This window comes from Erpetoichthys calabaricus, chromosome 2, assembly GCF_900747795.2.
Source record: "Erpetoichthys calabaricus chromosome 2, fErpCal1.3, whole genome shotgun sequence".
Lineage (NCBI taxonomy): Eukaryota > Metazoa > Chordata > Cladistia > Polypteriformes > Polypteridae > Erpetoichthys > Erpetoichthys calabaricus.
In genome coordinates this window covers 288,660,976-288,682,420 of record NC_041395.2, presented here as the reverse complement: position 1 = coordinate 288,682,420, position 21,445 = coordinate 288,660,976, and the positions used below count along the sequence as shown (strand labels likewise).

At 39.2% G+C, this 21,445-nt stretch overlaps 1 protein-coding gene across 2 annotated transcripts in view; it reads left to right on the top strand.

The window, feature by feature from the left end:
• Positions 1-946: 946 nt before the first annotated feature.
• Positions 947-21,445, top strand: part of armh3 (armadillo like helical domain containing 3) — a 221,722-nt gene continuing 201,223 nt past the window's right edge. The window contains exon 1 of one of the 2 annotated variants that reach the window (XM_028795718.2): positions 947-1,012. The gene's annotated coding sequence lies outside the window, so the exon portion shown is untranslated. Of the gene's footprint in view, positions 1,013-11,659; positions 12,126-21,445 lie in introns of those variants that run through there. The other variant, XM_028795717.2, reaches the window with a different exon arrangement.

Sequence of the window (21,445 nt, the reverse complement as noted above, 5' to 3'; positions counted from 1 at the left end):
ATCTATCTATCTATCTATCTATCTATCTATCTATCTATCTATCTATCTATCTATCTATCTATCTATCTAGTGAGGGCAGTACGATCATATAACTGCTGTGATTTAGTTTCTACAAGATTTCCAGTTAAGTTTAGAGGCCAATAGGAGATCCTATTTTTGAGAAATTAGTTAGTTATTGATTTAGTCCCCCGATTTAATGCTTTTTGATACTTCCACAGATGCAGTCCTTACAATTCCTAAAGTAAATAAAGCTATGGCAGATGATATGGCCTTTAGGTTCAGGGCCCACAAATTGTGGAGTGACCCCCCTATCAGTAATGATACCCTGAGGGTCTTTGCCTCAAGGCTGTAACTGTTGAAATAACTCATTTGTTTTAATTCTCAGTGTTCTGTTGTGATACTTGGCACCTTTGCTATTCTGATTAAGCAGCTCTTGCTGATCCTGAATTGAGACTTCACATTAATTGGGAATAAATTAAACCATTAGCGGCAAACCTCAAATTTCAATCACCATGTGCATTTTGACCTCAAGGGTTGGTAGGTACAGTGGCACAGATCAGAACTTTCAGGGGGATAGGCAAATTTTCAATAATAAATGGTCAAGTTTCCATTCCAGACTTTTGCAGCACACAGGCTGTGTTATGTATGGGGGCATAGGGTTAGGAGATAAAAGGTTTTACAGTGGCATCAGTGTATGCATGTCACAAAGGATTATGGGATTACCAGCTGGGGCAGGGGGCTGAAGAGGTATGGTGGACATCAGAGCAGCTGTAGTGTATCCATCTAGAAACACCTCTGTAAACATCTGGTTAAATTCAAAGCAGGCTAAAGGCCCAAAGTTTTGTCTATTTAGATGAAAGCTATACAGTCAAAATTTGGTGTTTTTAAGCATCTTTCCTTTTCAGTGTGGAAATAACTTTTAACCTTATTTCCTTTGCAGATTCACACTAACGCAGACCTGCACTAACTCCATCTGGTTAAATTTAACATTACCGTGCATGATTGGAAAAATGTAAGTTGTTGTTCTTTATTCTTTTCTTTAGTATTCAATAATGATATTGCCACACTCTAAAATGGTATTCACAATGTTATTCTGTGTCAAACATTTATTGTTGTTTTATCCAATATGTCTGAAGACCTCTTTGAACTGTTGAACGCTCAATGTCAAAGGCTGTACTATCAAACATTTGCATACTCGGTAATACAAAGTGACGTACATGATATCTATGAAGTTGTCTTACTGATATTCCAAAGTAAACATGACCCATCTAGAACTGTTATGGTTTTTGGCTTAAGACAGTACCTTGGTGCCAAGTTTCTGACCTCTCAGTGCTATCACGTTTGCACACCATTGATCTTTTTAATTAAATGCCTCTTCCAAATCGAAAATGGTGAAGAAATTCCACCTGATGTCTGTGTTCATTACGTTACTTGGTCTAGATGTGGACTGACCGTTAACAAACTCAACTCATTACCCTTATGTGGAATGCCTGCACTACACATGCAATACGACTCGGGTAAGGTGTAAATATTGATCCCCACATATTATACTTCAGATGCTCTTCAGTTTTCTATGTCTTAGAAGCAGAGGCTGTTTTCAAAAAGGAAATGGTATTATTTGCCAATGCATTTTCTGCCATGATTTCCTCCACCTCCATTCAAAAAAGAATTTGGATACACAACGGGAGCCAAGAGTGGTGAGACATTATTGTTGGCTGCTTTAATGACTCCCAGTGGCTGACTAACATTTGAATTTCTGTGCAGTCACCTTTTCCTACATCATTCTTTCATTGTTACATCTCGCACAATGCACAAAAATAATGTAGTTGTACTATATATTTGAGCTAAAATGCAATTTGATTGTTTAATAATAATAATAAGTGTTATTTATATAGCAACTTTCCCATTCTCAAGGCGCTTCACAGAGTCTCACAAAGAAACAGCAGGTGTATGTAACATTGAATACAGTGTTCCCTCTTCGATCACGGGGGTTGCATTCCAGAACCCTCTGCGAAAAGTGAAAATTTGCGAAGTAAAAACCATATGTTTATATGGTTATTTTTTATATATTTTAAGCCCTTATAAACTCTGCCATACTCTTATAAACATTTCCCGCACAGTTATACAGCATAAACCCTTTATATTCTCTTAGATATTAGGTAAGATTCGTTGAAATGATGTATGTAAACACACTGTTTACATACAGTAAAACCTAAATGTTATTTTAAAGATATCGAGCGTCTCCGATATCACATATGTTGCAGCCATTAGGATAGACAGGCCACCAGCAAAAATACGTACAGTGCAAGAAGAATTGTATACAGTAAAATGTGTGTATAGTTGCACTAAACGTACGTACATGTACTAAGTACATAGAAAATTAGTTATGGGTACTCACCAATAATGACACGACGACTTGTCCGATAACGATGAGTTTAATTTTACTGCACAACAAAGGAGAGCGTTACAGCTCTTCTAAAGGAGCCTCTTCAGGTGACTGTGTAGCACCGCCGTCGTTGTCTGGAGTTCCTTCTTCCACTGAAGGCGTACTAGGTGGTGTTTTGTGGGTAAGGAACATCGTGATGAGCAGTTGCTGGTGCTGTTTTTTCATTTGTGTAAAGAGGTTTTTATACACTTCCGTGGTACTGTCAAGAGCATTTTTAAATTGCAAAGAACGAATCATTTGCGGGTCCCATTCTTCAACCGATGTCTGGAGATCTTTTGCCATTCGTAGAAAGGTTGCGAGACACTCGAGAGTTAGGCCGGCGTCTTCTTCCTGTGCTGGGTCCTCTTGTTCCTTATTTTCCTCGCTCATTGACTTGGTCATCTCGGCCAAATCTTCGTCGCTCAGCGTCTCGGAGTGGGCATTGAGCAGCTCATTGACGTCATCAAAAGTCATGTCATCGAACGAATCCTTCTCCTCGTTTTGCCAGCCTGACTGCCTTGTCAACCGCCGAGTGATGAATTTCTTCTGCAGAAAAGCCCTTATAGTCGTGCATGACTTCTGGCCACAATTTCTTCCAGCAGGCATTAACCGTCTCTTTCTTCATATTGTTAAGGGCCTTCTGCACGTTCACCAGACATGATGTGATCATGTACTTACGCCAGTACTCCTTCAGGGAAAAGTCGTTGGCCGTGTCCATTGCCTCGACCATGTGTTGCAGGGTGTTCCTGGTGTACAACGCCTTGAAAGCCTGGATAACTCCTTGATCCATTAGCTGAATGAGTGATGTATTTCAGCGGCAAGAACTCTATTTTTACGCCTTGGTAGGATAGATCCAAGGGATGACATCCAGCATTGTCCAGAAGCAAAAGGACTTTAAACTCCAGCCCTTTCTCTGCCAGATAGATCTTTACCTCCGGGATGAAACATTGGTGAAACCAATCCAACATCAGGAGTTTCATAATCCAGGCCTTCAGGTTGTGCATCCAGTACACAGGCAGCAGGTTTTTATTCTTGTTTTTCAGGGTCTGGGGTTTTTGGACTTATAAATGAGCCCAGGCTTTATCATAAAGCCCACAACATTGCCGAACATGACCAGCGTGATGCGATCTTTGTGAGCCTTAAACCCCGGGGCTTTTGCCTCTTCCTTCATGATAAAAGTACAAGATGGCATCCGCTTCCAAAATAGGGCCGTCTCATCCATATTAAACACTTGTTCAGGCCGATATCCGCCTTCCTCAATGGCCGCCTTGAACGTGTCGGCGACATATTTCTTGGCTGCGGCTTTGTCTGCGGAGGCAGCCTCTCCATGCAGGTTCACACTGGCCAACTTGAACCTTTTCTTGGATTTTTCAAACCAGTCCTTGCTGGCAGTAAATTCTGTTTTCTTGCTGAGGGATTCAACAGAAGTTCCAGGTTGACGGACATCGCCTAGAGCATCTCCGGCATCCGCAAACCTATCATGAAGTTGCTTGGCCTTCTCTCAGATGATATTGGTGTCCAAGGGGATGTTCTTCTTCCGGCAGTCTTCAATCCAAATCCCTAAAGCAGATTCCATCCAGACTACCACCTTATTACGTCCACTTACAACTCATTTCGCACCCTGGTTAAAGGACACGGCGGCTGTAGATCTTATATTCTTTTCCTCCTTTTTAATATAACGAACCATGGACTCATTGATGCCATAATGGCGTCCTACAGTGGCGTAGTTGTTCCCTTCCTTCAAGATATCCAAAACTTTTACCTTTTAGGCAATCGTTAGCATCTTCAGTTGGCGCTTGGGCACGGCCCATGAAGCAGTAGCAGGAGCAGATCATTTTGGAGCCATAACGAAGGGCTTGACTATGCACAAAGATAAACACAAAAGAGCACAAAAGTTACACAGCGAAACACGTTGATGCTGAATGAGCGAGATGAGATTTCCTGGTTAACGCAAAGCGGAATCGAATTCTGCGCTCCGTCGCTGAGCCATTCAGCACCCAGGAACTTAACTGCGTGCTGTGATTGGGTAGTTTCTCAGCCATCTGCCAATAGCGTCCCTTGTATGAAATTAACTGGGCAAACCAACTGAGGAAGCATGTATCAGAAATAAAAAGACCCATTGTCCAGAGAAATCCGCGAACCAGCGAAAAATCCGAGATATATATTTAGATATGCTTACATATAAAATACATGATAGAGTGAAGCCGCGAAAGTCGAAGCGCGATATAGCGAGGGATTACTGTACAGATGTTTCCTGAATAGAACATTAGAACAGATACAGAATATACAATAAATCAGAGTAAAAAACTAAATTCAGTTCTAAAAGAAAGCATAATAAATAACATCATTTGTTGTATAAAACACACACAGATTATGCTGAGCATCTGCACAGAGAGAAAGACTCAAAGAGGAGGCAGAATGTCAGGTTAAGTTAAAAGCCTTCCTAAATAGATGAGTTTTAAGTTGTTTCTTTAAAAGAATGAATGGAGTCTGCTGCTGTAATTAATTTAGAGAGGTCATTGCAAAGTCTGGGTGCCTTACAGCTAAAGGCCCTGTCACCCAAAGAGTGCAGGTTTGTGTGGGGCACAACAAGACTGCCAGAATCAGAGGACCTTAGTAGGCAAAAAGGAGGATAGTGATGGAGAAGGTCAATGATGTAGTCCGGTGCAAGGCCATTTAAAGCTTTGTAGGTTATTAATAGGATTTCATATTCAGTTCTGTAATAGGAGCCAGTGGAGGCAAAGCAGGATGGGTGTTATGTGCTCACTGTGTCTGGTCTGTGTTAGGACTCTTGCAGCAGAATTTTGAATTAGCTGAAGCTGTGATATAAGATTAGATAAGATATGTGATAAAAACACAGACCTGTTTACATCAACATCTGATCTGTCTCAGATGTGTGGAAATGTCAGAATCAGAACACATTAGAGTGGTACTGTAAATGGGAAAATGTTGTCGCTCTCCAATTGCAGAGAGCGGCTGCTGGACAGTATCAACCTTTGAGTCTTCCAAATTGTATATTCTCTTTGAAGCTTTGTTAGCTAATAGTACTGGGTAGTCTCCATTCATTTGTACAACTGCTTATATTTTAAAACATGGATTCATTTAATGGATTGATGGATCAGTGGATGTGAGTGTGAAGACTACAGTCTATACATACAGTCACTAGCTGCCTTAAACAGCATTAATTATTCTGAGAAGATGAATCTTATCTAGAAGACTGTGCTGCAAAACAGCTTACAGCTATTAATGGGAGCTTCCGTCAAGTTCCAACTTAAGGGGCACCAGCACATAAAATACTTTAAACATTTGCTGATATCCTTTAATTTTTTTTACTTTGCTGAATAATTGTAATGTTTTTGTGTAGATCACAGAAACAAAGTCCTGCTAGGTTGTATTTAAGGTGTTCAACTGGCACTGTACATGTAGCCGGAGACTGCAGTTGCTGTGTATTGAAATGGAGCAGCATGGTGGTGCAGTGGTTGGTACTGCTGCCATCTCACAGTTCCAGCAGACTTGTTTCTAATCTAGAACCCAGCTGCAATCTGTCTGTGCTTGCATATTCTTTCTGTGTCTGTGTGAGTTTTGTATCCAGGTACTCTGGCTTTCCTCCCAATACCATAAGCTGTTTGGATAGCTATTAATTTTCCCAATGTGAATGTATTGTGAACTAAATGCCCAAGATGGGGTGGACAGCCAGTTGGTTTGAGTAATCAGAACTGTGACTTTGTCTGTTGTAACTAACAGTCAATCACCCAAAGGTTTATTTCTATGGTAATGCTGGAGTTTCTGTTATCCTGTCAAGCATTATCAACAGGCCATATGTCAGTTATTATATTGAGTTTATTTTAGCTATAACTAAGCTTGTGCAGAGTAAGGAGCACAATATGACAAAACACTGAAAGTTAAACCTTGGCCTGCCATGACCCAGAATTGGATGGAACAAGTTAAAAAATGGATGATATATTTAAGTACAGTATAATATGTAAATGTTGTTTAGTAAAACATAGCAAGGGCAAGGAGTAATACTGAAGCTGTTGATTTTAATTTTATTAGATTCTTTGGCTTTTTAGATGTCTTGTGATGGAATATAACTCTTTTAATGGAGCCAGTGTAACTGGTTACACAGTAGCCCTCACATGTCTGCCTGCTTTATGGGTGAGTGATCCTGGACAGGACCATCACACACCACCAGTCCTTAATCCTGTTTAGCTTCAGAGGAAGCTCAAAATTGTGGTCTGCTTTGGTCTGGTAGGTGAACTCTCACCCTGAGACAGCGTCCACTCTACACTCCAGACCTCTGATCATAAGTGCTAGAGTGTACATTATTCTCTTGAAAGTTTCCTCTGCATACAGTTCACTAGTTGTAGTATAGTCATGTGTACAGAATACAGTAAAACTATCAGTTAAATGTCAAACCAACATATAATATACCTCATCACTCTCCAGTATCATGAGTAACAAGAATCCTGTCAGTGGTCAAGTAGTTGGTATTACTTTATTGTTTATCTTGTAGCATAGTAATTGTCACTGCTGCATTACAGCCTTACAGGCTTGCACAAGTTGCACATTCACCCCATAGCCTTATGAGTTTAAGCACTGTAATCCAGTTTTCTTGCACTTTACAAAAACGGACAGTTTAGGATGACTTCATCTGTTCCTTCATCCTCCCATCCTTCAATTCGCAAGCAATTCACTGGGGAGACTTTAGCTGTACTGGGTAAAAGAGGGGATCTAACTTTGTATAGGGCATCAGGTTTACTGCAGCGTATGCTTACACAACATATGTTTAATATCAAGGAGAATGCCTTACAATATCCTGGCACCTAGTCCAGCACTGGTTCCTTCCTTGATCCCAATGATGCTGGGATAGACTTCCCATAAGCATGTTCACAAAGTGAGAGAATGAATGAATGACCTTGTTGCAAAGATAAGACGGTGTGGCCTAGCTATCAAAGGAGTGGATTTTAAGGAATCGGTCTGCCAATTCAGTCCCCCGTAGAAACACATCCCCCACCAGACCTCCAGGAGAACATGGATGCAATTATGTTGAAGGTTTGTGCTCCGTAAGTTCCTTTGACTTAAAGTGAGATGTAAAGAGGTGAGTGATGTAACCTTTGCACATTGGTCAGACATATGGGTAAAGGCTGTGTCTGTCACTCTACGCAGTTTTTCCAGTGATTTTCAGTTTCAGAGTTCATTTACAAAATCTTTGTGAGTCTGATGCAGCCAGGGAGTGCTCCTGTGATAACCAGTCATGTAGTCTGACATTTTCTGTGACTTTCCAAAACAAGGTCAAACAGGTTTGATTTAGGGGTCGGTCTCTATGTGTTTAGGAGATGACAAACAATAGACACTCAGGCAGAAGTACAATGCATAAAATGCAGCTACAAGAAATAAAGAACACAGGCATTATGGCCCTCACAAATAGGAGAGAGTCTCATTTGTCTGTTATGTCATGTATTATGTACCAAAGCAGAATTAAAAAAAAAGAAGAAAAAGAACAGAGATTGTGGCCAAACGTACTGTACCTTTATAGCGCCAGCACAGTCAGGTATCACGTTATTGGCTGTCAGAAAAGGGGTGAACTCACAATACTTTGGAAATGTGGAGTTATGCTGGAAGGTTGCCACAGAGTCATCTAATTTGTCATAACCTGTGAAACTTGTCATGTAATCTGACATCCACAGGTGACAAAGTCAGCAACGGCACTTGGCAAGTTTGACATACCTTCCAACTAGAAGTTGTCTAATGTGTTACTGGTTTAAGACCTAACTGTACTCCAAGATATGTAACAGCATTAACACTTCTGCTACAACTGCAGAAGTAAAAGTAACATTTGAAGAGCAAAATTTGTTAAATTTACATATATCAATATCTGAATTATTAGGAATTGGATATACGTACTGTGTAAACAGTTTTTCATAGTGAAATTATAACAAAATTGTACATTTTTTCACATTTTATACTATGTAAGCATTACAGGTAACTGAGTAAAAAATTATTTGTCCTTAAGGATCCTAATAGAACACTATACAAAAATAAATGAATGGTGCAGACTTACTAACACTTAGTGTACCAAGCTGTCAGTATTCTCAAATAATAGATATAAGTGAAACACACTTCATCAACCAAGCTACTTGAGGGTTTAGAAACAACTGTAGGGTGACAGAGTAGAGCATATTGTACAACAGAATAAGAACTAAGTCAGACTTTTAAATCTGTGATGGATGGGCATCCTGTCCTGGCTTAGTTCTTGCTTAATGCCCAATGCTGCTGGGACAGACTATAGCTCCTTGTCATATTTTGTTAGAAAAGTGGGTTCAGAGAATCAGTGAGGTTTTTTCTATATGTCTTTGTTGCAATTTTCTGCTACACCCAGCTGCAAGCTGATGCAAGTCTTTTTAGATTGCAAAATATTACTAAGTCATGGTAAACCAAACAAATCAGTTTACTTCTGATTGCTTCTGCACATCACTGAAATGAGGTGCTTTATCTTGTTTTTAAAGAACTAACATGCTATACATTCTGCCCTGGCTCAGAAAAATGTTAATGTTGCACTCAGACCCACTCTTCTGGCTTCTTCTGCAATTTCATGGAATCATTGACAAATGCACACAAGATGACACCTGATGTGGTTAACATGGACTGCTGCATTCAGCTCAGTTCAATGCAATTTCATGTTATCAAGCCCACTTCCACTTATGAGGTCAATACGAAAGGCGATCGCCTCAGCCAAAACTATCATCTGGGCGGCATTTTCATGTAACAGTATCGTTTTACCACTACTTAATAAGAGTAGAAAAATTAATATTCACCTTAACTGTAAAAATTACACATACACACCTGTTCCTTATTTACATACAACCTTTAAAATTTTAAAATTACGCACAAACACAGACATCACAGGTTTCTCCACATTGCAAACTCCTGGGAATTAAATTGAGTGTGCACTTTGAAGCTCATGTCACAGGTGTGCGCTTGATATTGTTGTCAGTCTGGATTTCCACAAGTAAAAACATTTTATTTTTTTTAGAATTATCTATATACAGTTAGGTCCATAAATATTTGGACAGAGACAACTTTTTTCTAATTTTGGTTCTGTACATTACCACAATGAATTTTACATGAAACAACTCAGATGCAGTTGAAGTGCAGACTTTCAGCTTTAATTCAGTGGGGTGAACAAAACGACTGCATAAAAATGTGAGGCAACTAAAGCATTTTTTTTAACATAATCCCTTCATTTCAGGGGCTCAAAAGTAATTGGACAATTGACTCAAAGGCTATTTTATGGGCAGGTGTGGGCAAGTCCGTCGTTATGTCATTATCAATTAAGCAGATAAAAGGCCTGGAGTTGATTTGAGGTGTGGTGCTTGCGTGTGGAAGATTTTGCTGTGAACAGACAACATGCGGTCAAAGGAGCTCTCCATGCAGGTGAAAGAAGCCATTCTTAAGCTGCGAAAACAGAAAAAACCCATCCGAGAAATTGTTACAATATTACGAGTGGCAAAATCTACAGTTTGGTACATCCTGAGAAAGAAAGCAAGCACTGGTGAACTCAGCAACGCAAAAAGACCTGGACGTCCACGGAAGACAACAGTGGTGGATGATCGCAGAATCATTTCCATGGTGAAGAGAAACACATTAACAACAGCCAACCAAGTGAACAACACTCTCCAGTGGGTAGGCATATCGATATTCAAGTCTACCATAAAGAGAAGACTGCATGAAAGTAAATACAGAGGGTGCACCGCAAGGTGCAAGCCACTCATAAGCCTCAGGAATAGAAAGGCTAGATTGGACTTTGCTAAAGAACATCTAAAAAAAGCCAGCACAGTTCTGGAAAAACATTCTGTGGACAGATGAAACTAAGATCAACCTCTACCAGAATGATGGCAAGAAAAAAGTATGGAGAAGGCGTGGAACAGCTCATTATCCAAAGCATACCACATCATCTGTAAAACACAGTGGAGACAGTGTAATGGCTTGGGTGTGCATGGCTGCCAGTGGCACTGGGACACTAGTGTTTATTGATGATGTGACACAGGACAGAAGCAGCTGAATGAATTCTGAGGTGTTCAGAGACATACTGTCTGCTCAAATCCAGCTAAATGCAGTCAAATTGATTGGGCGGCGTTTCATGATACAGATGGACAATGGCCCAAAACTCACAGCCAAAGCAACCCAGGAGTTTATTAAAGCAAAGAAGTGGAAAATTCTTGAATGGCCAAGTCATTCACCTGATCTTAACCCAATTGAGCATGCATTTCACTTGTTGATGGCTAAACTTCGGACAGAAATGCCCACAAACAAACAGCAACTGAAAGGCGCTGCAGTAAAGGCCTGGCAGAGCATTAAAAAGGAGGAAACCCAGCATCTGGTGATGTCCATGAGTTCAAGAGTTCAGGCTGTCATTACCAGCAAAGTGTTTTCAACTAAGTATTAGAAATGAACATTTTATTTCCAGTTATTTAATTTGTCCAATTACTTTTGAGCCCCTGAAATGAAGGGATTGTGTTCAAAAAATGCTTTAGTTGCCTCAGATTTTTCTGCAATCGTTTTGTTCACCCCACTGAATTAAAGCTGAAAGTCTGCACTTCAACTGCATCTGAGTTTTCATTTAAAATTCATTGTGGTCATGTACAGAACCAAAATTAGAAAAAAGTTGTCTCTGTCCAAATATTTATGGACCTAACTGTATCTATATCCATATGTATATATATAATATTATTAGTTTGTTTTGTTAACTAATGTCTTATTTTAATTTCTTATTTTGTCTTTTATTTTTCTTCATTATGTAAAGCACTTTGAGCTACTTTTTTGTATGAAAATGTGCTATATAAATAAATCTTGTTGTTGTTTTACAAGGAGTACTGTACTGTTTTGCGAAACCTGTACTGCAATACATATTAACGTAGCCTAAATGTACCATTTCATGGGGGGCAAAAATGGGGTTTGCCTCAGGCAACTTTATTTAGCGGAACAGCTCTGCTTGCGGATAATAATGTACCTGTAAGGCGTTTTGGGAGTGATGTTCACTATGAAAAAAGTGCTACATTAAGTAATGCTGGCATGAACACATAAGTGGTCCATATAAACACTACTCTCCTAAGGGAGTCAGAATTTTTTGCCATTTGTTCAATCCTAAACGTAAGGAAGAAATTGTTTTATAGGTGTAAAATACTTGAGTTTATTTTTTGGGGAGAAGGAGATTTATTTGCGAGACCTGTATCGGTATGAATACTGAAAGCACTATAACCCAAAAATCTCTTTTGCCACCGCGCAGTCCTGGATTTAATTTCCGGCTGTGTGAATTTTCCATATTCTCGGCGTGTCTATCACTGTTTTCTCCTGGTATTCAAGTTTCCTACCACATCAACAAGACTTGCTAATGAAGATTTCCAAATTGTCACGGTGAGTGTGAACGTGTCCAGTGATAACTGACGTCCCATCCGCCGCTGATTCCCTTCCTTTGGACGGACACTGCCTGGACAAGCACCTCCTTCGTTCTGTTGTGGATTAGGTAAATTCGGAAATGAATGAATGGAAAGAGAAAAAAATGAGCGTGACACTTCGGGCCTTAGGACCCGGCTGGCTTCCGCGGAGGTGCGCGGGTTGGCTCGGATTGTGGAGTCCACAGAATTGTTGTTTTCTCCAAAGCCAAGAGGGGATGGATTCGTAGAGGATCACAGCAGAGCAGGTAGGATTGGCCGGCTGGAGCCTGCTGTCTTACAAATCTTCGGCTCCTACAAATTTGTCAGCGGTTTATCCGAGTCCGGTTTGGCACTGACAGACCTATCAAGTACAGTGACACTCCCCTCCTCGCTCCGCACACTTAGATTTACAGCATATAACGACGTCTGCTAGAGAGGCGAGCTGATGTGAAGCAATTCAGAGCTTGTTCTTTAAAAGCATCTTTATGCAGACTGAGGCAGTTATGTAGACATGGCAGTGATATTCTTCAGCGGTTAGCAGTAATTAGATTCGTGTAGTTTAATGTAACTCAGTAATATATTACAATCTGAAAAGACTGGTATCGGTCTTCAGAAGTCCCCCGATGTTAAGTGAGGGCTGGCCTGCTGTTGAGTTAGGAAAGTTCGCTGAAGTACAGGCGTGTGTAGGCCGCATGGAACCGGCGGGCTGTTGATCGAGGATTTCATCACGCTGAGCGGGCAGATCATACAACACTGGCGACTCACAATAACATGACGGTGTGAATGGCACTGTTTGTCCATCCAACGCGCGAACCCCGTTTTTCAATAAAAAGGTGGTTAGGACCTGTCCTGGCTAGCCGTGGGTGTGTGAGAGAAATTTAGACCAAGACGGCATGCCACTTCTCGGCTGGGCACAAAATCATATTTCGCAAGTTTGATTGGTGTTTTATGTAGTGTTCTTTTATAAAAACTTTTAACGAAAATGTGTTTTTTAAATTTCTTTTGTGTTTTTAGTCGTTGGCATATGGCCAATGAAACAACTTTTTGAGCTGCCTTAACATTTGTTGACTCATGGCATATTGGTGCTGTCAGCGATGGGCCAGATAATTCAAGTGCAGGGCTATGCTTTGGTTAAACTATATTTGGAGAGAGCAGGGAGGGTAGTCACACTGGTCATGCTAAGGTTTTGTCAGCAGAGAAATCTCTGAAACGCGTGATGACCATGAGACAATTAACTAATTTGTAGAAATTAGACGAAAGGGATGTATATTTGTATAGTGGTCATTGTCTAAATATACACTAAAAAAGTATCCTAGAACACGAGTCATTAGATTTTACTTAGTGTATTAGGGGAAAGTATTTCAAGGAAAGGGGTCAAAATAAGGGTAGTTAATAAAATGTACTTGCGTGTGAAAACTTCAGTCTTTCCTTGAATATGTTTGATGTGTTTTTGAGTATGCAGATATAAGCAGGCTTTCCAAAACGGTTCCAAAAAGAGCTTTGCATGGTCATTATTGTCATGTTGTGTAGAGAGTATGGTGAAATTCTTAATTGATTTTGATAACGTTCAAAACTTTGGCAATGTCTATCACTCTTCTTCAAAATCTTCTGTCTGCCATACCTAAAACATGTCGGAGCACATTTTTGTCATTATAGGGTAATACTGGTGTTTGACACTTATCTCTGTTGTGACTAGAACTAATTCATAATGCTGCTGTCAGAATATCAAGTGGCATTAAAAATGCCATCACATTTCACCCATGTTTGCTTCTCTCTATTGGCTCCCTGTGAAATACAGGTGGATTTAAGATTTTGTTTGTGTTCAAAGCCTTACAGCCTATCTTGCTGATCTCCTCTGTCCCGACTTATCCTCCAGGTCTCCCTGTTCCTCTAATCAATTATTACTGTTTGTTCCATGTGCAAGCTTTAGGCTGTGGATTGATCATTCCTTTGCTTTGGTGGGTTTTTGGTTATGGAACAGCCCACCCTTCTCAATAAGATCAGTTCCCACAATTACTGTAAATTACAGTTACCAACTAGCTTTTATTCACTTGCTTTTTTTAGATCATAATGACAGTCTAGCTTAACTTTGTAGTTTTAACTCTTGTTTTATTTTCTAACCACAATTGCGTCCAAAAATATTGGCATTGCTACAGTTTTTTCAGCTAATGCACCAATTCTTCCACAAAATGTATGACATTACAAAATGATTGGTATTAACATGTATTTTCATTTATTTGCATTGGAAGAACATTAAGCCTGGGAAAAAAACCCAATCTAATCTTATTTCACACAGAACCCCAAAACAGAGATTGATAGAATTGCTGGCACCTTTGATAAGCTGAAAGAAATAATTGGATTCCAAGCAGTTAATCCTGCTGTATTTTTTATTTAAAATCACCTGTGACAAGTTACATTGCTGGCAATTTAAAAGTTAAATATTGTGATTTGACTTGTGGTTCGCGTGTGTGTACAATAAACAGTCGCACAGCTACAAATCCATCTCCAGAGACCTTCATGTTCTTTTATCTGTGGTACGCAACAAGAAGTTTAAGGTCCATGACATGTTAGCCAGCCTTCCTGGATGTGGATGGAAGTATAACATTTATGAAAGACTGCAGTGAAGGATTGCAAGAATGGAGAAAAAAGAAACTCGTGTCAACTACCAAACAGATCCAAGCTGACCCTCAGAGACAAGGTACAACAGTGTCAACTTGCACTGTCTGTTTCTGTCTCATTGAAAGGGACTTTAGTTTAGAAGCCCTGGGAGGACTCTTCTCCTCACACAGAGACATAAAAATTCCATACTGGAGTTTGCTAAAACACACTTGAACAAGCCAAAATACTTCTGTGAGAATGTACTTTGGGCAGGCATGGCCAAATTAGTGCTTTTTGCTAAAGCACACTATCTTTTTGCTTACAGGAAAAAAAAATTAAGCCTTAAGAAAAGAACAGTAATCCCTGCTGTCAAAAACGGAGGTGGATCACTAATGTTTTGGGGTTTCTTTGCTGCTTTGGACACTGGGTACCTTGCAACTGTATCATGAAATCTGAAGATTACCAAGGAATTTTGGACTGCAGTGGAGGACCCAGTGTTGTAAAGCTTGTTTTCTGTCAAAGGTCATGGTTTTTCAGCATGACGGTGACCCAAAGCACACTTTAAAAAGTATTTAGAAATGGATTCAAATCAAGTGTTGAAGTGGTCGTGATACAAATCTAATGGTACACTTGTGGGGAGATTTGAAAAAAGCTGTTGGGAGAAGACAGCCATCAAATCCGGGAGACATGGAACATTTTACAAAAAAAAAGAGTGGTCAAATATTCCAGTAGAATGGTGCAAGAAACTCAGGCCTAGCTACATAAAGCACTTTACTGCAGTTATCCTTTCCAGCCAGTGATTTTGTCAATACCCTTACTGGGGTTGTGTGTGAAATAATTTTTTTTTTCCTTCAGATTTTTTGTGCTCTTGGAATGCAGTAAACCAATATACATATGTTAAAATTTATGACAAAACAAAAAACTGCAGAAGTTCCATATTTCATCTGCCTTTGTTTTTTTGTTCTTTTATTCTGATGTGTTCTGTTTATATTATATTACTCCTTTTACTTATCCTTTGTTGATTTTATTTTTGTAAAGCACTTTGGTCAACTTTTAGTTGATTTAAAAGTGCTATATAAGTACATTTTGACTTAACTAATATCATTTTGCCAGCTCCTTTTGAAAATTGCATTTTTTGATGATGTCAGGGCTCCTGTTAAATAACCACAGGTGCTCTAAGTGATAGATGGAATATCAAAGGCACTATATGAGACTCGAGCCTAACCAGGCCCAGCCCAATTCTAGTCACCAATAACAGAACTTGAATCATCATACATGAGGTTTACTGGTAGTGGCATCACTGGTGGCCAAGCTGGGGAAAAAGTGTAATTAGTCATTAGTGGTGGTCAAGTAACCAAAAGATTTACGAAAGGAGGAAAAAAAAAAAAAATCTCCCCCCAAGTGGTGGGAAGGATGTTGAGGAAGTCCAGAAGCAGGGACTGAGCTGCCTCAGCTATCAGTAGTGGGTTAAAGTTGACAGTTTTGAGTTGAGCTTGTGCGGTATAATGGTTTAAGCTCCAAAAATATGGTCATAATTAACAGCAGATTTATATTTTCAATAGTGAGAAATTATCACTAGAAAAATGAATTATTGAGTAGGGCTGTCAAATTATACCAAAATTTGGGTTCAAATATATTAAAAACATGGAAGTATTCAAATATTTTTGAACGTAGATTAAAAGCTCAAGTGCTGCTTCATACAAAGTTATATTTAACGTTCCTTTGTATGCTTTGCTATTATTATTTGTGCTTGTTTACTTGCAGTGCGTCACGTGGACCACTTGTGACTGACACTCCTACACCAAAAAAGACTTTCTGTCCATGGAAAGTGACATAATCAAAGAGAAAAGTGGAACCGAGACACTTCACCTGCCTGTAATGCATATTTGAAACACATTCAAAATCTCTCACAATCATTTAAAGATGTTAAACGCATTAGTTACTTTAGTCGCTGCACCCCGCTCCATCGTCTAGTCCTCTGGTCCACTGTGTGCATTTCTGCCTGGGCAAAAGTTGTGAAGTCCATGCCCATGTCTATTGTATATAAGTTGTGGCACAGTGAGTCTATTTGCATTTCACAAAAAGAGTTACTGAAAGTAATAAATGTTGCATTTTAATGATTCCGTCTTCTTATTTTTTATTTGGCATACCCTTTCATCAACAGCACCTTATACAATTCTACTACAGGTTTTTAAAAAAAATAAAAAGCAAAATTTTAAATACAAATTAAAAAGAAGCATAGGTTATTGTTTTAAAAAACAAAAATAAAATCAGGTTGTGGAAGGCAGATCTAGTATGCAGAACAGCCAGATCTGATACGTTAGCATAGTGGGGTGTTGGTAATCAAAGAATAAGTAGAAGTAAACTAAACTGATATTTCCCCTTCAAAGATTAAGCAAAAATATAACCCATGTAACTGTAAATTTTCATTTCACCTTTGTTTTAGGAATATGTGTCAAGCCAGCAGCCTTGAAATGACACGTGTTTGTTGAGGTAGCTAAGTATGCTTTCTTGACACTGAAAATACTGTTTAAAATAGCATGTCAAGATGTCTGGAGGTGCATGAGAGAGAAAGGAGTACCACTGAAGTATGTGAGGAATTTCCAGGATATGTATCAGCGAGTGAGGACTTGTGTTAAAAGCAGTGTTGGGGTATCAGACAAGATCCCAGTTAGAGTAGGTCTGCACCAAGGATCTTCTTTAACTCCTTACCTCTTTGATCTAGTTATGGATGTGTTGAGTCATGGGATAAAGGACCAGTCCCCCTGGTGCATGCTTTTTGATGATGACATTGTGTTCTGTAGTACCAGAAAAGAGGAAGTAGAGAATGAGTTGGAAGGTAGATGATCAAAGATACAGGTGCATCTCAATAAATTAAAATATCATCGAAAAGTTCAGTAATTCAATTCAAAAAGTGAAACTGATATATTCATTCATTTTATAGATTCATTACACACACATTAGTTATAAGCCATAATCGACAAAATGAAAAGAAATAAATGCTTGAAATATATCACTCTGTGTGTAGTGAATCTATATAATATGAGTTTCACTTTTTGAATTGAATTACTGAAATAAATTAACTTTTCAATGATATTCTAATTTATTGAGATGCATCTGTATACCGGAAGAAGACAATATATGAGGTTTAATGACAATTAGGATTCTGAACATAGCCTGCAAGGAGAGCAGAAAAATAGTGCATACATTTAAATATGCAGGATCAGAGGTAGTCCAAGATGGAAAAAAGGGTGCAGAAATAACAAATAGAGTGCAGTGTGGATGGAACATTTGGAAGATGGTATCATAGTGGCGCAGTGGGTAGCGCTGCTGCCTCTCAGTTGGGAGACCTGGGGACCTGGGTTCACTTCCTGGGTCCTCCCTGCGTGGAGTTTGCATGTTCTCCCCGTGTCTGCGTGGGTTTGCTCCCACAGTCCAAAGATATGCAGGTGAGGTGGATTGGCGATTCTAAATTGGCCCTAGTGTGTGCTTGGTGTGTGCGTGTGTTTGTGTGTGTCCTGCGGTGGGTTGGCACCCTGTCCGGGATTGGTTCCTGCCTTGTGCCCTGTGTTGGCTGGGATTGGCTCCAGCAGACCCCCGTGACCCTGTGTTCGGATTCTGCGGGTTGGAAAATGGATGGATGGATATCATAGTGGCTGTATTGTGTGATTGAAAGTTAAAGGTCAGATTTTTAAGACAGTGGTAAGATCAGCAATAACAAATGGAACCGAGACATGGGCAGTGAAGAGAGTGCAGGAGAAGTAGTTAGATGTGGCAGAAATAAGAGTGTTGATATGGATGTATGAAGTTAAATAAAAATGGCAGAATAACAAATGAGACAATCATAGGTTCAACACTAGTGGAATAGATATCTAAGAAAATACAGGAAAGTAAATTAAAGTGGTATGGGCATGTGATGAGAAGAGACAATGAATATATGGGCAAAGAGTGATGGGATAGGATGTACAGGGGAAGAGAAAGCGAGGGAGGCCAAAGCGGGAGGTGGATGGATAAAGTAATATAAGATCTGAAGGAAAACTTTTTGTCAGGGTAGGAGGTGCAGGATTGAGTTTTATGGTTGATCAAGCACATTGACCCCACATAAAAGTGGGAAACGATAAAAGAAGAAGAAAATGGTGATTTTAAAGCTGATATAGTAATAAAAGGAAAATCAGAAAAATTGTCAGTTATTTCCATTTATGTTTAATGAGAAATAAAACCAGCTTTTGTTTGTTGTGATGAATGCTTAATGGTTTTAAAACACCAAATCATGAATCTCAGGTTTAAGAGTGAAACAGGATCAGGAACAAAATGATACATGTTGGGTGCTGGAGATAAATATCTGTTTTATAAATGATTGTGGAAGTGATCATCAAAACACATGCAAAATACAAAAATATTGCAGCACAGAGCAACTGGAATAACATGATGTCAAAATTAGTGGGAGGTAATGTTTTGTCTTTGTAGAGTAATGTATTACTCTACTTTCCTCTTTTGTATTATTAACATGTAGCCTTTGTCAGAATGCCTTAAATCTTACAGACTTACCACTGTTTATAAGGTATTGTACCATATAACTTCTCCCCACCTTCCCTTCTACATTTATAACCTCAGGCAATTAGGTGTAGCAAAGGACAAGCAGGAGTTAAGTTACACTTTAAATAATGTATTATTGATAATATTCAGAAATAATAATAATATGCAAAGTACATTTGAATATTGGCAACCATACAACCTGATAAATGCTGATGTGTAGTTTCAGGCGGCACACAGACTTGTTAGTTACTTAAAATGTCTCTAGTTAAGTCCTCATTTTTGGTCAGCTTTCTTCAGAACAGGCCGCATGCCTGTCTCAATATGACTGCCAAGCTGTGCTCTTCATTGTGTTGTCCTTTTCAGTTCATGGTGTAAGATGCTCTTTTATCAGTTGGTGTGTGTGAGAGAGAGAGGGAGGGGTAAAGGAAGCAAATTTATAGATTCTCTGTCCAACCCCTACAGCCAATAGGGCGTCATGATACTTAAAGGCTTCTGATACAAGTCAATTACAAACAGCCATGCTTCAGACCAATGGGGCATAGAATACCTTCACACCTTCCCCCAAAACCATTTGTTAAGGTGAAGCTTGCCAGCTAGATAGTTTTCCTCCATACGGGGGTTGTTTGAGAGTCCTACAGAGAATCACTGGCCAAACTTGTTTTAGGCACTTCCCACAACCCTGTCGTAAAATTACAAAGACTCCTTCCTAAAAGCGGGGAAGGGGTTCTTAACCATCAAACCACTGCTGTTATCTTCTTATATAATATGCTACCGTGGCTGTTCGTTTGTCTGTCCAGAATTTTAAATCACCTGTAGCTCGCAAACCGTTTGAACTATTTACCTGAAATTTGGTACACATATACTACATGACGTCTACTATCTGCTTTCGGGTGATGATTGACCTCCAAGGTTATTCCTCATTTTATTTTATTGTAGAATCAACTCTCGGCAGCGGCCAGCAGGGCGGCTGTGCGGTGCATGCGTATGGGCGCTGTTCTCATTCCCAAACAACTTTGCCATCACTTCCTCTACCTCTTTATATCTTAAATTATTCTTGAGGCAGATTGAACACTTAAGCTATATTTGTCCATTATTAAAGGTGTTATTTTTCAGACATGTTCTATCTCGTAAATGGTGACTGATAAAGTAATAGCACTGAGAGATATGTTCTTCCAAATAATCAGTTTTAATTCTGTTTGTGACATTGCTAGTCTTCTCTGTTATAAGTGTTTAGGTTTATAGGATCATTATTGTCATGTGTATAGAGTACAGTAGTGCTGGGCGGTATGACCAAAATTCTATATCACGGTATTTTTCTAAATTATACCGGTCTCACGGTATTTTTTCCCCATGCATGAGTGGATGTTAACCACATTTTTCACTGCAATTACTGGCTAACAATAACCTATTCCACTGTCATGAGAATTGTACATTGTACAAAAAAAACATTTTAATGTGCACACAAGTATTAATACAGGTTTGCATGGCCCCATAAAGTGATAGTTTTCAAGGGGGTGGCACTAATGAAGAGAAGGAATCACATTGCATAATAGATACAGTCAAAATATAGAACCTTTTTATTGAACAAAGTTTGCAAACAACTTAAACAAAAATTTTGACAACATATTTTCAACCACTCAAATAGACATTTAGACTTAGTAAAATATCCAGAGGTGCTTGTCAAAAGTTGGATTGCACTGAACATGTCTTAGAAAAGGAATAAATAGTAAATATTTTTTGTAAACCAACTACACTTTCTGTTAATGTTAACAATCTCTGTCCACTGACATGTTAAAGTGACTTTTTAAACAACTTTACCATCATTAAACTGCATAATATTTAAACTAATAAATAATAACAATACAATAAATAATAGTGCAACTTCCAGTAATAATACTATTACAGTGATCCCTCGCTATATCGCGCTTCGACTTTCGTGGCTTCACTCCATCGTGGATTTTAAATGTAAGCATATCTAAATATATATCACGGATTTTTTGCTGGTTTGCGGATTTCTGTGGACAATGGGTCTTTTAATTTATGGTACATGCTTCCTCAGTTGTTTTGCCTAGTTGATTTCATACAAGGGACGCTATTGGCAGATGGCTGAGAAGCTACCCAACCAGAGCACGTATTACGTATTAAATAGAGTATTAAATTAACTCCTCAATGATATACGATATGCTTCCCACGCGGTGCTTCGCATACTTGAAAGCCCGAACAGCACGTATTGATTTTTGATTGTTTGCTTTTCTCTGTCTCTCTCACTCTCTCTGACATTCTCTGCTCCTGACGGAGGGGGTGTGAGCAGAGGGGCTGTTCGCACACTGGCCTAGAGGATATTAACGCTCCTCTAAAAAATGCATCTGCTTTGTCCGACGGTGCTTCGCATACGTAAAAGCCCGAACAGTCCTATTGATTTTTGATTGTTTGCTTTTCTCTCTCTTTCTCT